Here is a 24,942-nt window from a genome sequence, read left to right as displayed (position 1 = left end):
CCAGGAGACAGCCCAAGAGACAGCCCAGCCAGGGGGCAGCCCAGCCCAGGAAACAGCCCAGGATACAACCCAGAAAACAGCCCAGCCCAGGGGACAGGAGAATGTTAAACTCCAACCCTATCCCCAACACAGACAGCCCAGGAGAATGTTAAACTCCAAACCTATCCCCAACACAGACAGCCCAGGGGACAGGATAATGTTAAACTCCAACCCTATCCCCAACACAGACAGCCCAGGGGACAGGAGAATGTTAAACTCCAACCCTATCCCAAACACAGACAGCCCAGGGGACAGGAGAATGTTAAACTCCAACCCTATCCCCAACACAGACAGCCCAGGGGACAGGAGAATGTTAAACTCCAACCCTATCCCCAACACAGACAGCCCAGGAGACAGGAGAATGTTAAACTCCAACCCTATCCCCAACACAGACAGCCCAGGAGAATGTTAAACTCCAACCCTATCCCCAACACAGACAGCCCAGGAGAATGTTAAACTCCAACCCTATCCCCAACACAGACAGCCCAGGGGACAGGGGAATGTTAAACTCCAACCCTATCCCCAACACAGCCAGCCCAGGAGACAGGAGAATGTTAAACTCCAACCCTATCCCCAACACAGACAGCCCAAGGGGCAGGAGAATGTTAAACTCCAACCCTATCCCCAACACAGACAGCCCAGGAGAATGTTAAACTCCAACCCTATCCCAAACACAGACAGCCCAGGTGACCGGAGAATGACCGGAGAGCTCAGACAGCCCGAGCTCCCGAATTTTTCAGCATGTCTTTACCAAAAAAATAGATTTTGAGTTATATAAACTTAGACTTTTCGGGAAGGACGTATACAGGATACTACCCTCCACAACATAACCTTCACTCCAAATCAAAACTCCAAACTTACAACCTGAATTTGGAAAAAAATACCTGGAAGGATACTACCAAAGATTGCTATTTCCAAGCTATACAGCAAATGTTCTGGCAAACAAACAACAGAAACCTGAAAACACCATTCAACCTGGAACTGAGTGAGTAATGTTTAGTCTGAAGCTACTTTTATCACCAAGAAGTAAAAACCATTACAATGATATATTTTATAAGGACTGAATGCTAAATTAAGGCTACCAAGATTGCCAGGACAGAACATATCTGACTGCAACTTCAATTAGCACTGAGGTGTGAATTGAGTGTTGTCAAAGCCCTTGAGCCCAGAATTGGCTGGAGTTTCACAGCCTACCCCACCAAAATGCAGAGGGCTTTGAAGCCCTCTCCCGCCGTTCAGAGGTCCTTACAATACTGTCATCACGTTACTTTTATTAATGTGATGACTGTTATTTATTTAATCCACTAACTTTGTTTAATTGTTACCTGATTAAATTAATCATGTAACAATTAACTAATTTGGAATTTGGGGCACCACGGAAGAAGTTGTTTAACGAGTTACCATCTCCCGAATTAAACTCAAGATGATATAAGATATCATAAGTCATAAGTCGATAAGTCATTTATTAAACATTTATTGAACATAATAAACGGCTCCCTCTGCACCGGATGTGTACCAAACTCACTAAAAGTGGCAGTAATAAAGCCTGTCTTGAAAAAGCCTTGACCCAGGAAATAGAAAATTACCGGCCTAATTCAAATCTCCCATTCCTCAAAAAAAAATGAAAAGGTTATTGCTCAGCAACTCACTGCCTTCCTGAAGACTAACAATGTATACGAAACACTTCAGTCTGGATATACACCCCATCATAGCACTGAGACTGCACTTGTGAAGGTGGTAAATGACTTTTAATGATGTCAGACCAAGGCTCTGCATCTGTCCTCGTGCTCCTAGACCTTAGTGCTGCTTTTGATACCATCGATCACCACATTCTTTTGGAGAGATTGGAAACCCAAATTGGTCTACACGGACAAGTTCTGGCCTGGTTTAGATCTCATCTGTCGGAAAGATATCAGTTTGTCTCTGTGGATGGTTTGTCCTCTGACAAATCAACTGTAAATGTTGGTGTTCCTCAAGGATCCGTTTTAGGACCTCTATTGTTTCACTACATTTTTTACCTCTTGGTGATGTAATTCGGAACCATAATGTTAACTTTCACTGCTATGCAGACAATACACAGCTGTACATTTCAATGAAACATGGTGAATCCCCAACATTTCCTACCCTGGAAGCCTATGTTTCATGAATAAAGAAGTGGATGGTGGCAAATGATTTACTTTTTGAACTCCCAAGAAACAAAGAGATCTTCTGTTGGATCTGACAATTAATCTTGATAGTTGTACAGTCATCTCAAATAAAACTGTGAAGGACCTCGGCGTTACTCTGGACCCTGATCTCTCTTTTGACGAACATATCAAGACTCTTTCAAGGACAGCTTTTTTCCATCTACGTAACATTGCAAAAATCTGAAACTTTCTGTCCAAAACTGATGCAGAAAAATGTATCCATGCTTTTGTCACTTGTAGATTAGACTACTACAATGCTCTACTTTCTGACTACCCGGATAAAGCACTAAATAAACTTCAGTTAGTGCTAAACACAGCTGCTAGAATCCTGACTAGAACCAAAAAAATGGATCATTCTCCAGTGCTAGCCTCTCTACACTGGCTTCCTGTTAAGGCTAGGGTTAATTTCAAGGTTTTACTGCTAAACTACAAAGCATTACATGGGCTTGCTCCTATCTTTCTGATTTGGTCCTGCCATACATACCTACACGTACGCTACGGTCGCAAGACGCAGGCCATCAGATGATGTAAAAAAGGGCTTTATAAATACATTTGACTGATTAAGCATTACCTAATATCAGTCTCATTCTGAATGTCGCAGACTTCGTGAATCTGCAAGAACCCCAGCCTTTGTGATTATTCAGTTCTACACAAATTGATAAAATAATTTGTTTACTAACTAACTAAATAATAATACAGAATACACATACACTCTTACATGAGACAAAAGTCCCTAGTGGACTGACAAGAGATGACGGCTTGTTACACAGAGATGAAAAAGGGGGTTGTAAAATAGAGAAATACGGAGAAACGGACATTCATCGCACATTTGGAAACTACGCTCACAGTAACTATATACATTGCACACAAACTGCCGCCTGTTTGGGTAATAAATGCAATGTATTTACGTCTAAGTTAGATGTCTTTGTTCGTCGCCTCTCTGTTGAAACAAACCAATCCTTCTATGGGGAAGGGCTCGATGGTTGTAAGGCTTTGTAGTGGAGTGTTCAAAAAGAACAGATACTCAGTTGACTGTCTGAGATGAGATTTCCTTCCTTCCCACCTCGTGTTCTAGGTTCCTTTACATGCACAACTGCAGACTGTCAATATTTGGATCTAGTGAATTTTTCTTCACCTCATGTTGAGTTTCAGAGTTTCCCAATCATTTCAACGTGTAGCCATGGCTTCACATCTGCTGGTCTCAGTACAAAGTTTCTAACTATTTCAACGTGTGGACCACGGTCTCACGTCTTTTGGTCTGCATATTAATTCTTAGCAAGTCCTTATAAGCACTCTGGTCAAAAAGGGGAGTTCCATCACACTGACACACTCTTCTGAACTCATTCGGGTGTGGCTTAGTTAATGTGCAAAGGACATGAAAACTAGAATCTCGTTAGAAAACTAAATTCACATTCCTATCTTAACAAAAATAGTTTAATCGTTCTTCATATTGTATTAACATCATATTGGATGGAAAATTAATATCCAAAGTAGGTTTCCTTCCTAAATTACAGTATTTGGTTCATACACTTTTTAATAACATCACAAAATGAAGATTGTACTCCTTATGGACTCAAACGGGAAACATATACTAGAAAATACACTTTTTTACGAAACACACAGTTTCTAAACTCTGGTGTCCAAACACCCAGCGTGCCCTAGACCTTCTGTCTGAGAACCAACTAGGTTCACCTAGCCACATAATAATACACACAGGCACAAATGACCTAAGAACACAGCAGGAAAGGGTGGCCACAGCACTCAAGGAAGTGATAGAAAAAGTTAACTCTACTTTCCCCAACGCACAAGTAGTTATCGCCACCCTGCTACCACGAAAATACTTCCACCCTGCTAACATACAGAAGGTAAACGCAAGTATTTCCCATGACTGTGCCTCAAAACCAAATGTCTACCTGGCCCACCACTCCACCTTGGACATGAACAGCCTTTGCAACCAGGTCCACCTATACAAGGCAGCAGTGCCCACCTTCGCCCAGACCGCAAAAGACATCGCCCTCAACCGCAGCCCCACCACCTCACAGAGGAGCAACAGGTCAACAGACACCCTGCCTAGACCAGTGAGACACTCTCCCAGACCTACACATAGAGGACCTACATCCAGACCAAAGCACCACTAGCCACATCCACACCAATCAACACCTCCCCCAAGCCAACCATGGCCACACCGCATTTAGGCCCTCTCAGATCGGACCTATGCATCTCCTGCCCACCCCATGCCCCCCACTCCCGCAAAGAGGCCCTCAACATGGAAGTCACACATACACCCAGGCCATGAGCAGGCAAACAGGCCCAATCCCCCACTCTTACACTCGCCCAAGCCAATGGCATGTACCAGATGCTCAGCAGGCTCTGCTCACACTTACTGGTCTGAGACCAATCTTCACGACTAACAACATTGGAGACTTTATGGAACACAAAGCCTCCACTATCTCATCCTGGAATATCCAAGGCCTGAGGATCCAGGGGGTATGCTAATTTGTTATAGAGCAGACCTAACTCACTGTATTAAATGAATCAAAACAGGTACGTATTACATAGGTAGACCGATAGCTCATCTCTTGCCAGTAATACTGTAGACTACTTAATCACTGACCTCAACCCAGAGTCTCTCAGAATGTTCACATTCAGCCCACTGACACCCCAAGATCACAGCAAAATCACAGTCTACTTCAACAGAGCAATACCCAATCATGAGGCATCAAAAACAAAGGAATTGTATAATATTAAGAAATGTTATAGATGGAAGGAAAGTAGTGTGGAAATCTAACAGAAAACAATTAGGCAACAACAGTAAAGTCCCTGACAGTAAATCTCAGCAAGACAAAAATAATGGTGTTCCAGAAAAGGTCCAGTTGCCAGGATCACAAATACAAATTCCATCTAGACACCATTACCCAAGAGCACACAAAAAAACTATACATACCTTGGCCTAAACATCAGTGCCACAGGCAACTTCCACAAAGCTGTGAACGATCTGAGAGACAAGGCAAGAAGGGCCTCTTATGCCATCAAAAAGTTCATACAATTCGACATACCAATTAGGATCTGGCTAAAAATACTTGAATCAGTTATAGAACTGTTACGTTCCCCAGATTATGTGTTGTAGTTTGTGTATTTGCATGTGTTTATTTCAGGAAATGGCTTCCTGAAATCCCTCAAGCAGCTGATTGGTCGACTCCAGGGCTAATTGGAGAGCTGACCCCGCCCCCTCGTCAAGACACAGCTGTCTCCAATTACCTATTCCTTCTGAAGCTATATAAAAGCCAGTGTTCTGTTCAGGAGAGAGAGATTTGCTGGGAGGTCATTGCAGATCGATTTTTGCTGGAGATCAATTTTTGCTGGAGATCGATTTTTGCTGGGAGATCGATTTTTGCTGGGAGATCGATTTTTGCTGGGAGATCGATTTTTGCTGGGAGATCGATTTTTGCTGGGAGATCGATTATTGCTGGGAGATCGATTATTGCTGGGAGATCGATTATTGCTGGGAGATCGATTATTGCTGGGAGATCGATTATTGCTGGGAGATCGATTATTGCTGGGAGATCGATTATTGCTGGGAGATCGATTATTGCTGGGAGATCGATTATTGCTGGGAGATCGATTATTGCTGGGAGGTCATTGCAGGTAGATTTGCTGGGAGGTCATTGCAGGTAGATTTGCTGGGAGGTCATTGCAGGTAGATTTGCTGGGAGGTCATTGCAGGTAGATTTGCTGGGAGGTCATTGCAGGTAGATTTGCTGGGAGGTCATTGCAGGTAGATTTGCTGGGAGGTCATTGCAGGTAGATTTGCTGGAGGTTGGGATTGCTGAGGTTGATTTTGCTGGGAGTTCATTGCTGGGAAGTTGGTATGTTCTATGAGTTTGTTGCTCAGATAGAGTTTATTTGATGTCCTTTGTTTCTTAGTTTGTTTGTGAAATTGTTTAACATTCTGTTTCATTTGTTCCCAGGGGGGAAGGGGAAGGCACCTTGGGAGTGTTTAGGCAAGAGGCCTGCGGGCATACATATACCCGTAGTATATTCATTGTCTAGGCACACTAGGTAAGACCTGGGTGGACCACCCCCTGTATTTTGGTTAGGGCACCAGGTGGTGCTAAATTAGGTAAGTAGTGGGTAGGCAGGTAAGATAAGAGAGGGGGCTTTGAGATTTACTTTCTTTGCTTTGGTTCCATCCAGCCCCTTTTCCCCATATTACCGTGTAAAGGAATAAAGTCCTTGTAAACGGTACCACATTCTGCCTGTTGTCATCCTTACTCGCACCTACAGTCCATACCTCTTTCACTTCACGGAGAGTTTAGTTGTAGCAGGGTGTTGCGTTCCCTCTTCATAGAGGCGTGCGTAACAAGAACCCATTGCCCTTTATGGTTGTGAGGTCTGGGGTACACCAATAATTCACTAAAATGGGACAAACACAAAATTGACACTCTGCATGCAAAAATATCCTCCTTGTACAACAAAACGCCAAATAATGCACGCGCAGAGCAGAATTAGGCCGATACCCGCTAATTATCAAATTCAGAAAAGAGCCGTTAAATTCTACAACCACCTAAAAGGAAGTGATTCCCAAACCTTCCATTTCAAAGCCATCCCCTACAGAGAGATGAACCTGGAGAACAGTCCCCTAAGCAAGCTGGTCCTGGGGCTCGATTCACACAAACGGACCCCACAGAGCCCCAGGACAGCAACACAATTAGACCCAACCAAATCATGAGAAAACAGAAAGATAATTACTTGACACAGTGGAAAGAATTTACAAAAAAACTGAGCAAACTAGAATGCTATTTGGCCCTAAACAGAGAGTACACAGCGGCAGAATACCTGACCACGGAATGACAAGTGTGCCATCACAGCAACAAGATTTGTGACCTGTTGCCACAAGAAAAAGGAAACCAGTGAAGAACAAACACCATAGTAAATACAACTCATATTAATGTTTTTTTATTTTCCCCTTTGTATTTTAACTATTTGCACATAATATTATTTTGGAACTTTTGTGGGTGTAATGTTAACTGTTAATTTTTATTGTGTATTAAACTTGTTTATCTACTTAACATATGTTACCCATGCCAATAAAGCCCTTAAATTGAAACTGGATTGAGAGAGAGGAAGCGAGAGAGAGGGGGGGGGGGGGGAGAGAGTAGAGGGGGAGAGAGACAGGAAGAGAGGGAGGAAGAGAGAGAGGGAGAGCAAGGGAGAGTGAAAGAGCGAGAGAAAGGAATACACAGGTAGCGAGACAGAGAGAGAACGAGAGAGAGAGAGAGACAAACAGAGAACGAGAGAAATAGAGAGATTAATAAGGGATGAGGAAAGGAGAGTAGAAAGATGATTGAGAGGAGAGACATCACCTGTGTCCACCACTCATTCCATCTCATTCTCTCCCTGTCTCCCCTCCTCCTCTCCTCTCTCCTTTTGTCTCCATCTCCCCTCTACTCTCTCCCCATCTCATCTCTTCTCTCTCCTTTCTTTTTGCCTCCATCTCTCCTTCTCTTCTCCTCTCCTCTCATCTCTCCCTGGCTCTTCTCCTCTCCTTCTCTCTCCTCTCATTTTGCCTTCATCTCTTCTCCTCTCTCCTCTCATTTTGCCTTCATCTCTCCTCCTCCTCTCATTTTGCCTTCATCTCTCCTCCTCTCTCCTCTTTCCCTCTCTTTCTTCCTTCATATTTTTCTGCACAACAGAAAACTGACTTTTGTACTGTGGAGTTGATGCGTCATAGTGTCTGTGGCTGAGGAACATCCGTCAGTCAGTCAGTCAATAGTCTCTGTGGCTGAGGAGGAGACGGGGTCTATATTTGACCAGACCACTCCAGTCTCTGTGGCTGAGAAACAGACAGCCAGTCAGTAGTCTTTGTGGCTGAGGAACAGACAGTCAGTCAGTAGTCTCTGTGGCTGAGGAGGAGACATAGGGTCAATCAGTCAGTCAGTCAGTAGTCTCTGTGGATGAGGAGGAGACAGAGGGTCAGTCAGTAAGTCAGTAGTCTCTGTGGCTGAGAAACAGACAGCCAGTCAGTAGTCTCTGTGGCTGAGGAACAGACAGTCAGTCAGTCAATCAATCAGTCAGTCGGCTCTGTGGCTGAGGAGGAGACAGTCAGTTAGTCAATAGTCTATGTGGCTGATGAGGAAACAGTCAGTAGTCCCTGTGGCTGAGGAACAGACAGTCAGTCAGTCAGTCGGCTCTGTGGCTGAGGAGGAGACAGTCAGTCAGTCTGTCAGTCAGTAGTCCCTGTGGCTGAGGAGGAGACAGACAGTCAGTCAGTCAGTAGTCCCTGTGGCTGAGAAACAGACAGCCAGTTAGTAGTCTCTGTGGCTGAGGAACAGACAGTCAGTCAGTCAGTCGGCTCTGTGGCTGAGGAGGAGACAGTCAGTCAGTCTGTCAGTCAGTAGTTTCTGTGGCTGAGGAGGAGACAGACAGTCAGTCAGTCAGTAGTCCATGTGGCTGAAGAGGAGGCAGACAGTCAGTCAGTAGTCTCTGTGGCTGAGGAACAGACAGTCAGTCATTCAGGCAGTAGCTCTGTGGCTGAGGAACAAACAGTCAGTCAGTCATTCAGGCAGTAGTCTCTGTGGCTGAGGAACAGACAGTCAGTCAGTCAGTAGTCTCTGTGGATGAGGAGGAGACAGAGGGTCAGACAGTCAGTCAGTAGTCTCTGTGGCTGAGGAACAGACAGTCAGTCATTCAGGCAGTAGCTCTGTGGCTGAGGAACAAACAGTCAGTCAGTCATTCAGGCAGTAGTCTCTGTGGCTGAGGAACAGACAGTCAGTCAGTCAGTAGTCTGTGGCTGAGGAGGAGACAGAGGGTCAGTCAGTCAGTCAGTAGTCTATGTGGCTGAGGAGGAGACAGAGGGTCAGTCAGTCAGTAGACTCTGTGGCTGAGGAAATGACAGTCAGTCAGTCAGTAGTCTGTGGCTGAGGAGGAGACAGAGGGTCAGTCAGTCAGTCAGTAGTCTCTGTGGCTGAGGAAAAGACAAAGTAGTTTCTGTGGCTGATGAGGAGACAGAGGGTCAGTCAGTCAGTAAGTGGTCTCTGTGGCTGAGGAGGAGACAGAGGGTCAGTCAGTCAGTAGACTCTGTGGCTGAGGAAATGACAGTCAGTCAGTCAGTAGTCTGTGGCTGAGGAGGAGACAGAGGGTCAGTCAGTCAGTCAGTAGTCTCTGTGGCTGAGGAGGAGACAGAGGGTCCGTCAGTCAGTCAGTAGACTCTGTGGCTGAGGAGGAGACAGAGGGTCAGTCAGTAGTCTCTGTGGCTGAGGAGGACACAGAGGGTCAGTCAGTCAGTCAGTCAGTAGTCTCTGTGGCTGAGGAGGAGTCAGAGAGTCAGTCAGTCAGTCAGTCAGTAGTCTCTGTGGATGAGGAGGAGACAGAGAGTCAGTCAGTCAGTCAGTAGTCTCTGTGGCTGAGGAGGAGACAGAGGGTCAGTCAGTCAGTCAGTAGTCTGTGGCTGAGGAGGAGACAGAGGTCAGTCAGTCAGTCAGTAGTCTCTGTGGATGAGGAGGAGACAGAGGGTCAGTCAGTCAGTAAGTGGTCTCTGTGGCTGAGGAGGAGACAGAGGGTGAGTCAGTCAGTAGACTCTGTGGCTGAGGAAATGACAGTCAGTCAGTCAGTAGTCTCTGTGGCTGAGGAGGAGACAGAGGGTCAGTCAGTCAGTCAGTAGTCTGTGGCTGAGGAGGAGACAGAGGGTCAGTCAGTCAGTCAGTAGTCTCTGTGGCTGAGGAGGAGACAGAGGGTCCGTCAGTCAGTCAGTAGACTCTGTGGCTGAGGAGGAGACAGAGGGTCAGTCAGTAGTCTCTGTGGCTGAGGAGGACACAGAGGGTCAGTCAGTCAGTCAGTCAGTAGTCTCTGTGGCTGAGGAGGAGTCAGAGAGTCAGTCAGTCAGTCAGTCAGTAGTCTCTGTGGATGAGGAGGAGACAGAGAGTCAGTCAGTCAGTCAGTAGTCTCTGTGGCTGAGGAGGAGACAGAGGGTCAGTCAGTCAGTCAGTAGTCTGTGGCTGAGGAGGAGACAGAGGTCAGTCAGTCAGTCAGTAGTCTCTGTGGCTGAGGAGGAGACAGAGGGTCAGTCAGTCAGTCAGTAGACTCTGTGGCTGAGGAGGAGACAGAGGGTCAGTCAGTAGTCTCTGTGGCTGAGGAGGACACAGAGGGTCAGTCAGTCAGTAGTCTCTATGGCCGAGGAACAGACAGTCAGTCAGTCAGTAGTCTCTGTGGCTGAGGAGGAGACAGAGAGTCAGTCAGTCAGTAGTCTCTGTGGCTGAGGAGGAGACAGAGGGTCAGTCAGTCAGTCAGTCAGTCAGTAGTCTCTGTGGCTGAGGAACAGATAGTCAGTCAGTCAGTAGTCTCTGTGGCTGAGGAGGAGACAGAGGGTCAGTCAGTCAGTCAGTAGTCACTGTGGCTGAGGAACAGACAGTCAGTCAGTCAGTCAGTAGTCTCTGTGGCTGAGGAACAGACAGTCAGTCAGTCAGTAGTCTCTGTGGCTGAGGAGGAGACAGAGGGTCAGTCAGTCAGTCAGTAGTCTTTGTGGCTGAGGAGGAGACATAGGGTCAGACAGTCAGTCAGTAGTCTCTGTGGCTGAGGAACAGACAGTCAGTCAGTCAGTAGTCTCTGTGGTTGAGGAGGAGACAGAGGGTCAGTCAGTCAGTCAGTAGACTCTGTGGCTGAGGAACAGACAGTCAGTCAGTCAGTAGTCTCTGTGGCTGAGGAGGAGACAGAGGGTCAGACAGTCAGTCAGTAGTCTCTGTGGCTGAGGAACAGACAGTCAGTCAGTCAGTAGTCTCTGTGGCTGAGGAGTAGACAGAGAGTCAGACAGTCAGTCAGTCAGTAGTCTCTGTGGCTGAGGAGAAGACACAGGGTCAGACAGTCAGTCAGTAGTCTCTGTGGCTGAGGAACAGACAGTCAGTCAGTCAGTCAGTAGTCTATGTGGCTGAGGAGGAGACTGGGTCTTTATTTGACCAGACCACTCCATCCCCTCTTTCTAAACACATACTGACTGGGATGATGTCATTGCCTGTTTGTCCGTGTGACACTCACCCCAGGGTGACACAGATTGAGTATGATGTAACCAGCACCAGCGTGTGTGTGACTAAGTCAGCCTGTAGTGAAGCGGCAGTAGCCACCAGACATTAGAAAACTTCACTACCCATTATTCAACAGACCACCAAGTCTGTGTCGATGTTCAGTGTGCGTGTAGAGAATAGTTCTCACTCTGAGCAGTAAACCTGTCACTCCAATCTCCTCCTCTTTTCTGTTTCTCATCACAACACCACTCTGCTGACCAGCAAAATTATAATTTTATATTTTGTTGATGGGGGTTTTCATTTAAAAGAGGATTTTCATTATTTTCAACTGAAGAAATAATTGCTGAATCATGGCTGCTTTTTCCTCTCTCAACCTCTCTCTTTCTCCATCGCTGTCCCCCTTTCCCTCCATCATTCTCATTGAGACTGCAAACACACACAGTTTGGGTGAATGAGCCATATGACCGGCTGAACTCATGGCTCACCGGTGTCTCACCTCATGGCTCACCGGTGCCTCACCTCACGGCTCACCGGTGTCTCACCTCATGGTTCACCGGTGTCTCACCTCATGGTTCACCGGTGTATCACCTCATGGTTCACCGGTATCTCACCTCATGGTTCACCTCATGGCTCACCGGTGTCTCACCTCATGGTTCACCGGTGTCTCACCTCATGGCTCACCGGTGCCTCACCTCATGGCTCACCTGTGTCTCACCTCATGGCTCACCAGTGTCTCACCTCATGGCTAGCCAGTGTCTCACCTCATGGCTCACCGGTGTCTCACCTCATGGTTCACCGGTGTCTCACCTCATGGTTCACCAGTGTCTCACCTCATGGTTCACCGGTATCTCACCTCATGGTTCACCTCATGGCTCACCGGTGTCTCACCTCATGGTTCACCGGTCTCACCTCATGGTTCACAAGTGTCTCACCTCATGGCTCACTGGTGTCTCACCTCATGGATCACCGGTGTCTCACCTCATGGTTCACCGGTGTCTCACCTCATGGTTCACCAGTGTCTCACCTCATGGCTCACCGGTGTCTCACCTCATGGTTCACCTCATGGTTCACCGGTGTCTCACCTCATGGCTCACCGGTGTCTCACCTCATGGCTCACCGGTGTCTCACCTCATGGCTCACCGGTGCCTCACCTCATGGCTCACCTGTGTCTCACCGGTGTCTCACCTCATGGCTCACCAGTGTCTCACCTCATGGTTCACCGGTGTCTCACCTCATGGTTCACCAGTGTCTCACCTCATGGTTCACCGGTATCTCACCTCATGGTTCACCTCATGGTTCACCGGTGTCTCACCTCATGGCTCACCGGTGTCTCACCTCATGGCTCACCGGTGTCTCACCTCATGGCTCACCGGTGTCTCTCCTCATGGCTCACCGGTGTCTCACCTCATGGCTCACCTGTGTCTCACCTCATGGCTCACCGGCGTCTCATCTCATGGCTCACCGGTGTCTCACCTTATGGTTCACAGGTGTCTCACCTCATGGTTCACAAGTGTCTCACCTCATTGTTCACAAGTGTCTCACCTCATGGTTCACAAGTGTCTCACCTCATGGCTCACCGGTGTCTCACCTCATGGCTCACCGGTGTCTCACCTCATGGCTCACCGGTGTCTCACCTCATGGCTCACCGGTGTCTCACCTCATGGCTCACCGGTGTCTCACCTCATGGTTCACCGGTGTCTCACCTCATGGTTCACCGGTGTCTCACCTTATGGTTCACCGGTGTCTCACCTCATGGTTCACCAGTGTCTCAGCTACATGGCTCACCGGTGTCTCACCTCATGGCTCACCGGTGTCTCACCTCATGGCTCACCGGTGTCTCACCTCATGGTTCACCTCATGGTTCACCAGTGTCTCACCTCATGGCTCACCGGTGTCTCACCTCATGGTTCACCAGTGTCTCACCTCATGGCTCACCGGTGTCTCACCTCATGGCTCACCGGTGTCTCACCTCATGGTTCACCTCATGGTTCACCAGTGTCTCACCTCATGGCTCACCAGTGTCTCAGCTACATGGGGAGTCAGTGTCTCAACTACATGGCTCACCGGTGTCTCACCTCATGGCTCACCAGTGTCTCAGCTACATGGGGAGTCAGTGTCTCAGCTACATGGCTCACCGGTGTCTCACCTCATGGCTCACCAGTGTCTCAGCTACATGGCTCACCGGTGTCTCAGCTACATGGGGAGTCAGTGTCTCAGCTACATGGCTCACCGGTGTTTTAGCTACATGGCTCACCGGTGTCTCAGCTACATGGGGAGTCAGTGTCTCAGCTACATGGCTCACCGGTGTCTCAGCTACATGGGGAGTCAGTGTCTCAGCTACATGGCTCACCAGTGTCTCAGCTACATGGCTCACCGGTGTCTCACCTCATGGCTCACCGGTGTCTCAGCTACATGGCTCACCGGTGTCTCAGCTACATGGCTCACCGGTGTCTCAGCTACATGGCTCACCGGTGTTTTAGCTACATGGCTCACCGGTGTCTCAGCTACATGGGGAGTCAGTGTCTCAGCTACATGGCTCACCGGTGTCTCAGCTACATGGGGAGTCAGTGTCTCAGCTACATGGCTCACCGGTGTCTCAGCTACATGGGGAGTCAGTGTCTCAGCTACATGGCTCACCGGTGTCTCAGCTACATGGGGAGTCAGTGTCTCAGCTACATGGCTCACCAGTGTCTCAGCTACATGGCTCACCGGTGTCTCACCTCATGGCTCACCGGTGTCTCAGCTACATGGCTCACCGGTGTCTCACCTCATGGCTCACCGGTGTCTCACCTCATGGCTCACCGGTGTCTCACCTCATGGTTCATCGGTGTCTCAGCTACATGGCTCACCAGTGTCTCACCTCATGGCTCACCGGTGTCTCACCTCATGGCTCACCGGTGTCTCAGCTACATGGCTCATCGGTGTCTCAGCTACATGGGGAGTCAGTGTCTCAGCTACATGGTTCACCAGTGTCTCAGCTACATGGTTCACCTCATGGCTCACCGGTGTCTCAGCTACATGGTTCACCTCATGGCTCACCGGTGTCTCAGCTACATGGCTCACCGGTGTCTCAGCTACATGGCTCACCGGTGTCTCAGCTACATGGGGAGTCAGTTCTATTTTTGACCACATACATTCAGACCGACATCTACGGTACACACACACATGTACATGCAGTACATTGTACAGTATAAATGCAACTATGCAAATAAACATTGCAAATACTCTCAACACACTGATATGGGCATAACCTCGCAAACACATACACACACAATCATCGCCCGCAATCACATCTGCTAAATATGTGTATGTGACCAATATAATTTGATTTGGCTTGTGATCTGAGTGAGCAAGGGCCAGAATAACAGCACTGGAAACCTGCTGTCTCCATGGAAACACATTGCAATAACAACCTCCTCAGGCATGAATATGAGCTCTCTATTTAACTCTTCACTCTCTCTCTGCCCCTGTTGCCCTTCCTTCCTCTCTCCCAGCAACAGGGACAACAGGAGAGCTCAGAGGAATTATTTACTGTACATGTGTGTGTAGTATGTGAGCGTGAGTGCATCAGTGCGTATGTGTGTTTGTCTGTGTGTGCTGGGCTTATTGAGATGACAGGGTTTATGTAAAGTCTTCTCAAAGAAGGAAACTTTCTTCCTTTTCCCCTGATTATCTCTCCTCCTCTCTCGTTTCCACTCTTCCTTCCTCCCTCTCTGTCTCCGTCTCTCTCTCTCTCCTCTTCTATCCCTATATCCTCCTCTCTACTCTGCTCTTCTGATAATCCTTAGTATCTCTGAAGGCTGGAACTTCCATCTTACTATTCAGATCCCAGTAGAGTACGGACTGGAACTACCATCTTACTATTCAGATCCCAGTACAGTACGGACTGGAACTACCATCTTACTATTCAGATCCCAGTAGAGTACGGACTGGAACTACCATCTTACTATTCAGATCCCAGTAGAGTACGGACTGGAACTACCATCTTACTATTCAGATCCCAGTAGAGTACGGACTGGAACTACCATCTTACTATTCAGATCCCAGTAGAGTACGGACTGGAACTACCATCTTACTATTCAGATCCCAGTAGAGTACGGACTGGAACTACCATCTTACTATTCAGATCCCAGTACAGTACGGACTGGAACTACCATCTTACTATTCAGATCCCAGTAGAGTACGGACTGGAACTACCATCTTACTATTCAGATCCCAGTAGAGTACGGACTGGAACTACCATCTTACTATTCAGATCCCAGTAGAGTACGGACTGGAACTACCATCTTACTATTCAGATCCCAGTAGAGTACGGACTGGAACTACCATCTTACTGTTCAGATCCCAGTAGAGTACGGACTGGAACTACCATCTTACTATTCAGATCCCAGTACAGTACGGACTGGAACTACCATCTTACTATTCAGATCCCAGTAGAGTACGGACTGGAACTACCATCTTACTATTCAGATCCCAGTAGAGTACGGACTGGAACTACCATCTTACTATTCAGATCCCAGTAGAGTACAGACTGGAACTACCATCTTACTATTCAGATCCCAGTAGAGTACAGACTGGAACTACCATCTTACTATTCAGATCCCAGTAGAGTACGGACTGGAACTACCATCTTACTATTCAGATCCCAGTAGAGTACGGACTGGAACTACCATCTTACTATTCAGATCCCAGTAGAGTACAGACTGGAACTACCATCTTACTATTCAGATCCCAGTAGAGTACAGACTGGAACTACCATCTTACTATTGACATCCCAGTAGGGTACGGACTGAAACTACCATCTTACTGTTCAGATCCCAGTAGGGTACGGACTGGAACTACCATCTTACTATTCAGATCCCAGTAGAGTACGGACTGGAACTACCATCTTACTATTGACATCCCAGTAGGGTACGGACTGAAACTACCATCTTACTGTTCAGATCCCAGTAGGAGTAGGGTACGGACTGGAACTACCATCTTACTATTCAGATCCCAGTAGAGTACGGACTGGAACTACCATCTTACTATTCAGATCCCAGTACAGTACGGACTGGAACTACCATCTTACTATTCAGATCCCAGTAGAGTACGGACTGGAACTACCATCTTACTATTGACATCCCAGTAGGGTACGGACTGAAACTACCATCTTACTGTTCAGATCCCAGTAGGGTACGGACTGGAACTACCATCTTACTATTCAGATCCCAGTAGAGTACGGACTGGAACTACCATCTTACTATTCAGATCCCAGTAGAGTACGGACTGGAACTACCATCTTACTATTCAGATCCCAGTAGAGTACGGACTGGAACTACCATCTTACTATTCAGATCCCAGTACAGTACGGACTGGAACTACCATCTTACTATTCAGATCCCAGTAGAGTACGGACTGGAACTACCATCTTACTATTCAGATCCCAGTAGAGTACGGACTGGAACTTCCATCTTACTATTCAGATCCCAGTAGGGTACGGACTGGAACTACCATCTTACTATTCAGATCCCAGTAGAGTACGGACTGGAACTACCATCTTACTATTCAGATCCCAGTAGAGTACGGACTGGAACTACCATCTTACTATTCAGATCCCAGTAGAGTACGGACTGGAACTACCATCTTACTATTCAGATCCCAGTAGAGTACGGACTGGAACTTCCATCTTACTATTCAGATCCCAGTAGGGTACGGACTGGAACTACCATCTTACTATTCAGATCCCAGTAGGGTACGGACTGGAACTACCATCTTACTATTCAGATCCCAGTAGGGTACGGACTGGAACTACCATCTTACTATTCAGATCCCAGTAGGGTACGGACTGGAACTACCATCTTACTATTCAGATCCCAGTAGGGTACGGACTGGAACTACCATCTTACTATTCAGATCCCAGTAGGGTACGGACTGGAACTACCATCTTACTATTCAGATCCCAGTACGGTACGGACTGGAACTACCATCTTACTATTCAGATCCCAGTAGAGTACGGATTGGAACTACCATCTTACTATTCAGATCCCAGTAGAGTACGGACTGGAACTACCATCTTACTATTCAGATCCCAGTACAGTACGGACTGGAACTACCATCTTACTATTCAGATCCCAGTAGAGTACAGACTGGAACTACCATCTTACTATTCAGATCCCAGTAGAGTACAGACTGGAACTACCATCTTACTATTGACATCCCAGTAGGGTACGGACTGAAACTACCATCTTACTGTTCAGATCCCAGTAGGGTACGGACTGGAACTACCATCTTACTATTCAGATCCCAGTAGAGTACGGACTGGAACTACCATCTTACTATTGACATCCCAGTAGGGTACGGACTGAAACTACCATCTTACTGTTCAGATCCCAGTAGGAGTAGGGTACGGACTGGAACTACCATCTTACTATTCAGATCCCAGTAGAGTACGGACTGGAACTACCATCTTACTATTCAGATCCCAGTACAGTACGGACTGGAACTACCATCTTACTATTCAGATCCCAGTAGAGTACGGACTGGAACTACCATCTTACTATTGACATCCCAGTAGGGTACGGACTGAAACTACCATCTTACTGTTCAGATCCCAGTAGGGTACGGACTGGAACTACCATCTTACTATTCAGATCCCAGTAGGGTACGGACTGGAACTACCATCTTACTATTCAGATCCCAGTAGGGTACGGACTGGAACTACCATCTTACTATTCAGATCCCAGTACGGTACGGACTGGAACTACCATCTTACTATTCAGATCCCAGTAGAGTACGGATTGGAACTACCATCTTACTATTCAGATCCCAGTAGAGTACGGACTGGAACTACCATCTTACTATTCAGATCCCAGTACAGTACGGACTGGAACTACCATCTTACTATTCAGATCCCAGTAGAGTACAGACTGGAACTACCATCTTACTATTCAGATCCCAGTAGAGTACAGACTGGAACTACCATCTTACTATTGACATCCCAGTAGGGTACGGACTGAAACTACCATCTTACTGTTCAGATCCCAGTAGGGTACGGACTGGAACTACCATCTTACTATTCAGATCCCAGTAGAGTACGGACTGGAACTACCATCTTACTATTGACATCCCAGTAGGGTACGGACTGAAACTACCATCTTACTGTTCAGATCCCAGTAGGAGTAGGGTACGGACTGGAACTACCATCTTACTATTCAGATCCCAGTAGAGTACGGACTGGAACTACCATCTTACTATTCAGATCCCAGTACAGTACGGACTGGAACTACCATCTTACTATTCAGATCCCAGTAGAGTACGGACTGGAACTACCATCTTACTATTGACATCCCAGTAGGGTACGGACTGAAACTACCATCTTACTGTTCAGATCCCAGTAGGGTACGGACTGGAACTACCATCTTACTATTCAGATCCCAGTAGAGTACGGACTGGAACTACCATCTTACTATTCAGATCCCAGTAGAGTACGGACTGGAACTACCATCTTACTATTCAGATCCCAGTAGAGTACGGACTGGAACTACCATCTTACTATTCAGATCCCAGTACAGTACGGACTGGAACTACCATCTTACTATTCAGATCCCAGTAGAGTACGGACTGGAACTACCATCTTACTATTCAGATCCCAGTAGAGTACGGACTGGAACTACCATCTTACTATTCAGATCCCAGTAGAGTACGGACTGGAACTACCATCTTACTATTCAGATCCCAGTAGAGTACGGACTGGAACTTCCATCTTACTATTCAGATCCCAGTAGGGTACGGACTGGAACTACCATCTTACTATTCAGATCCCAGTAGGGTACGGACTGGAACTACCATCTTACTATTCAGATCCCAGTAGGGTACGGACTGGAACTACCATCTTACTATTCAGATCCCAGTAGGGTACGGACTGGAACTACCATCTTACTATTCAGATCCCAGTAGGGTACGGACTGGAACTACCATCTTACTATTCAGATCCCAGTAGGGTACGGACTGGAACTACCATCTTACTATTCAGATCCCAGTACGGTACGGACTGGAACTACCATCTTACTATTCAGATCCCAGTAGAGTACGGATTGGAACTACCATCTTACTATTCAGATCCCAGTAGAGTACGGACTGGAACTACCATCTTACTATTCAGATCCCAGTACAGTACGGACTGGAACTACCATCTTACTATTCAGATCCCAGTACAGTACGGACTGGAACTTCCATCTTACTATTCAGATCCCAGTAGAGTACGGACTGGAACTACCATTTTACTATTCAGATCCCAGTAGGGTACGGACTGGAACTACCATCTTACTATTCAGATCCCAGTAGAGTACGGACTGGAACTACCATCTTACTATTCAGATCCCAGTAGAGTACGGACTGGAACTACCATCTTACTATTCAGATCCCAGTAGGGTACGGACTGGAACTACCATCTTACTATTCAGATCCCAGTAGGGTACGGACTGGAACTACCATCTTACTATTCAGATCCCAGTAGAGTACGGACTGGAACTACCATCTTACTGTTCAGATCCCAGTAGGGTACGGACTGGAACTACCATCTTACTATTCAGATCCCAGTACAGTACGGACTGGAACTACCATCTTACTATGCAGATCCCAGTAGAGTACGGACTGGAACTACCATCTTACTATTCAGATCCCAGTAGAGTACAGACTGGAACTACCATCTTACTATTCAGATCCCAGTAGAGTACGGACTGGAACTACCATCTTACTATTCAGATCCCAGTAGAGTACGGACTGGAACTTCCATCTTACTATTCAGATCCCAGTAGAGTACGGACTGGAACTACCATCTTACTATTCAGATCCCAGTACAGTACGGACTGGAACTACCATCTTACTATTCAGATCCCAGTAGGGTACGGACTGGAACTACCATCTTACTATTCAGATCCCAGTACAGTACGGACTGGAACTACCATCTTACTATGCAGATCCCAGTAGAGTACAGACTGGAACTACCATCTTACTATTCAGATCCCAGTAGGGTACGGACTGGAACTGTCTCACGGAGAAAAAGGACACAACACCCAAACCATCACCATCCAGAGTTTGCATTAATTCATTAATTCATTCAATCGCTCATCAAGCACTGAATGATGGGGGTGTTTTCACATTAGTGAATCGGACATCAGTGAGCTGCTAATAGGACAGCTTGCTCCACTGTCCCTGTCCCCATTCCGGGCTTGAACCAGTGATCCTCTGCTCTCAAACACACGGGACTGCTCTCCATGACAACGTAACAACCGCTGGATCTATCAAAAAATAACTATTCGATAGCCCCATCCACGACATTTCAAGCTAGCTTTCGATTGAGTTTACGGTAAGTAACACCATTTACATATTGAAGAATATAGGGCAGTAGGTAGCGGTTAACAGCGTTGGGCCGGTGACCAAAAGGTTGCTGGTTCAAATCCCCGAGCAGAGAAATCGGTCGATGTGCCCTTGAGCAAGGCACTAAACCCTAATTGCTAGTGTAAATCGCTCTGGATAAGTGTCTGCTAAATTAATAAAAGGTCAAATGCATATAGTATCACAGATACCAGATGAACGGCATGAGAGTTAACTATGAAATGTTGGTTAAGGGCTTGTAAGTAAGCATTTCACTGTAAGGTGAAATACTTGTTGTATTTGGCAAATGTGACAAATAAAGTTTGATTTGATGAGAGTAAACTATGAAATGCTTCTGCGGTACAACTCTACCTGAATCTGCGTGAGAAAGTTTGCTTTTTGGTCCTAGAAAGCTGCTTAGCCAGGCATAGCTAACATGCATACTGCCTCCGCAAAGCTAAACACACACACACACACACACAGACTCAGAGTGAGAGGCTGTACACACACACACACACACACACACACACACACACACACACACACACACAGACTCAGAGTGAGAGGCTGTACACACACACACACACACACACACTGTACACACATACACTGAGTGTAAAAAAACATTAGTAACAACTTCCTAATATTGAGTTGCACCCCGTTTTGCCAGATTCAGCCCGCAGGTGGCCGGGCGGGGAACATTGGACTAGGACGTCTCTTCGCTATCAGTTGAAGCAGTAGACTCAAACCATTGAAGAAAGCAATGTCAATAGCCAAGGACAAGGACAAGTCACTTTGTAGACTGTCGAGTAAAGTAGACCACCTTTTATGCCTGTGCACAGCGCCTCCAAAGATGAATCTACCAGCACAGTGTTACTGCCAGACAGTGTTACTGCCAGACAGTGTTACTGCCAGGCAGTGTTACTGCCAGACAGTGTTACTGCCAGACAGTGTTACTGCCAGGCAGTGTTACTGCCAGACAGTGTTACTGCCAGACAGTGTTACTGCCAGACAGTGTTACTGCCAGGCAGTGTTACTGCCAGACAGTGTTACTGCCAGACAGTGTTACTGCCAGACAGTGTTACTGCCAGACAGTGTTACTGCCAGACAGTGTTACTGCCAGACAGTGTTACTGCCAGAGAGTGTTAGTACCAGACAGTGTTACTGCCAGACAGTGTTACTGCCAGACAGTGTTACTGCCAGGCAGTGTTACTGCCAGACAGTGTTACTGCCAGACAGTGTTAGTGCCAGACAGTGTTACTGCCAGGCAGTGTTACTGCCAGGCAGTGTTACTGTCAGACAGTGTTACTGCCAGGCAGTGTTAGTGCCAGACAGTGTTACTGCCAGACAGTGTTACTGCCAGACAGTGTTACTGTGTGAGGTGGGATATAGGATTCATAGTTATCTGTGCAATCAGCAGCTCTGAAACAAAACAACAGAAATACTTTGAAAACAACATACTGCAGCATTCTTCTTACCTTAAGTCACATATGCTCATATTTGACTTTTAACTATTTTTATTGGCAAATGTAAATGCTCCCACTGTAGCACCCTGCAAATGGACCACGGGTGAACGTCATACCCGCCAATACCCAAACCCACCCAAATTTGGCAGGTGGCGGGTGTTCACCCTCTGAATGGCACACATACACAATCCATGTCACCTGGATTCACCTGGTCAGTCTGTCATGGAAAGAGCAGGTGTTCCTAATGTTTTGTACACTGTTTACTGTACACACACACACACACACACAATCTCATTCCCCCACAAAGCTGTAATTACTACTAGTATTTCTACACGAGTGGCCATTAGAAATCCTTTTTCGAGTCCAGTCTCTGTCGTAGCCGGCCGTGACCGGGAGACCCATGGGGCGGCGCACAATTGGCCCAGCGTCGTCTGGGTTACGAGAGGGTTTGGCCCAGCATCGTCTGAGTTAGGAGAGGGTTTGGCCCAGCGTCGTCTGAGTTAGGAGAGGGTTTGGCCCAGCATAGTCTGAGTTAGGAGAGGGTTTGGCCCAGCATCGTCTGAGTTAGGAGAGGGTTTGGCCCAGCGTCGTCTGGGTTAGGAGAGGGTTTGGCCCAGCGTCGTCTGGGTTAGGAGAGGGTTTGGCCCAACGTCGTCTGGGTTAGGAGAGGGTTTGGCTCAGCGTCGTCTGAGTTACGAGAGGGTTTGGCCGAGCGTCGTATGGGTTAGGAGAGGGTTTGGCCCAGCGTCGTCTGGGTTAGGAGAGGGTTTGGCCCAGCGTCGTCTGGGTTAGGAGAGGGTTTGGCCCAGCGTCGTCTGGGTTAGGAGAGGGTTTGGCCCAGCGTCGTCTGGGTTAGGAGAGTGTTTGGCCGGCAAGGATGTTCTTGTCCCATTGCTCTCTAGCAACTCCTGTGGCGGGCCGGGCGTAGTGCACGCTGACACGGTCGCCAGGTGTACGGTGTTTCCTCCGACACGTTGGTGCGGCTGGCTTCCGGGTTAAATGGGCATTGTGTCAAGAAGCAGTGAGGCTTGGCACAGTCGTGTTTCAGAGGTCGCACGGTTCTCGACCTTCGCCTCTCAGAGGTCAGTACAGGAGTTGCAGCGATGGGACAAGACTGTAACTACCAATTGGATATGATGAAAAGGGGGGGAAAATGATAATACACACATTAATATTCTGCCTAATATTCCACAGGGCTTTCAATGTTCCACTGAAAGGATGAGTGTGATGATCTGAGTGTGCAGAGAAAGAGAACATTCACTACAGCTTTCACATTTTAAAAAATGCCGAAAACAGGGTGTGTGTGTTTGTATGTGTGTCAGATGGAGTGTGTGTGTGTGTGTCAGAGACAGCTTTGGGTGTTTGCGTATTGTCTGCTTAGTTTGTGTGTGTGTGTGTGTGTGTGTGTGTGTGTGTGTGTGTGTGTGTGTGTGTGTGTGTGTGTGTGTGTGTGTGTGTGTGTGTGTGTGTGTGTGTGTGTGTGCGTGTGTGTGTGCGTGTGTGTGTGTGTGTGTGTGTGTTTGCTAAAGCTGTTCTCTTATCTGGAGGGTAACACAGGAACTGAATCAACACAAGACAGGAAGACGATATCACCCTGACCACGACCATATTGTTTACACACACACGCACACACACACACACTCAGCGTGACCATAATGCACAGCTAACATTTACACAATGTGTTAATGTTCCCGCAGGATGTGACCTCACAGCACAGCATACAGTGAGATTAATGACAGAAATTTGACGAACAACAAAACTCATTCAGCCTGAAGATACACAACACACACTGACCCAGACGCTGACCCACCCACACACTAACCCACACACTGACCCAGACGCTAACCCACCCACACACTAACCCACACACTGACCCACACGCTAACCCACCCACACGCTGACCCACCCACACACTAACCTACATACTGACACACACACTGACCCACCCACACGGTGACCCACCCACACACTAACCCACACGCTGACCCACCCACACACTAACCCACACACTGACCCACACGCTAACCCACCCACACGCTGACCCACCCACACACTAACCTACACACTGACTCACACACTGACCCACCCACACGGTGACCCACCCACACACTAACCCACACGCTGACCCACCCACACACTAACCTACACACTGACCCACACACAGACCCACCCACACGGTGACCCACCCACACACTAACCCACACGCTGACCCACACACTGACCCAGACGCTGACCCACATGCTGACCCAGACGCTGACCCACCCACACGCTGACACACCCACACGATGACCCACCCACACACTGACCCACACGCTGACCCACATGCTGACCCAGACGCTGACCCACCCACACACTGACCCACACACACACTGACCCACACACTGACCCAGACGCTGACCCACCCACACGCTGACCCACACACTGACCCACACGCTGACAGGCATATGAACTGCTGTTGACCATGTTTAGAATTTGAGAGTCAGAAACAGACAACTATCAGAATTATTTATGTTAGAAAATGACACCTCCTTAAACTACTGTGACCAACCACACCTACACAGAGAAGACTACTGTACGTTAGCTGTACCTGTGGCTACAAACTACCTCTGCTACTAGAGAGAGAGAGCGAGAGAGAGAGACAACTTCACAACAGGGGAGGTAGAAACAGAGATTCACTTTCTCCTTTACTGTGGGAAATATTCATCACCAAGGGATTCATTATTCACAGAAATGACTTCATTTATTCCAAATGTTTACTTATTAAACCCAGAGTAAAAAATAAAAATACTCATGGGGTAGCCTAGTGGTTAGAGCGTTGGACTAGTAACCGAAAGGTTGCAAGTTCAAATCCCCGAGCTGACAAGGTACAAATCTGTTGTT

The sequence above is a fragment of the Oncorhynchus mykiss genome, chromosome 27 (assembly GCF_013265735.2).
Source record: "Oncorhynchus mykiss isolate Arlee chromosome 27, USDA_OmykA_1.1, whole genome shotgun sequence".
Lineage (NCBI taxonomy): Eukaryota > Metazoa > Chordata > Actinopteri > Salmoniformes > Salmonidae > Oncorhynchus > Oncorhynchus mykiss.
Note: the sequence above shows the minus strand (reverse complement) of the source record.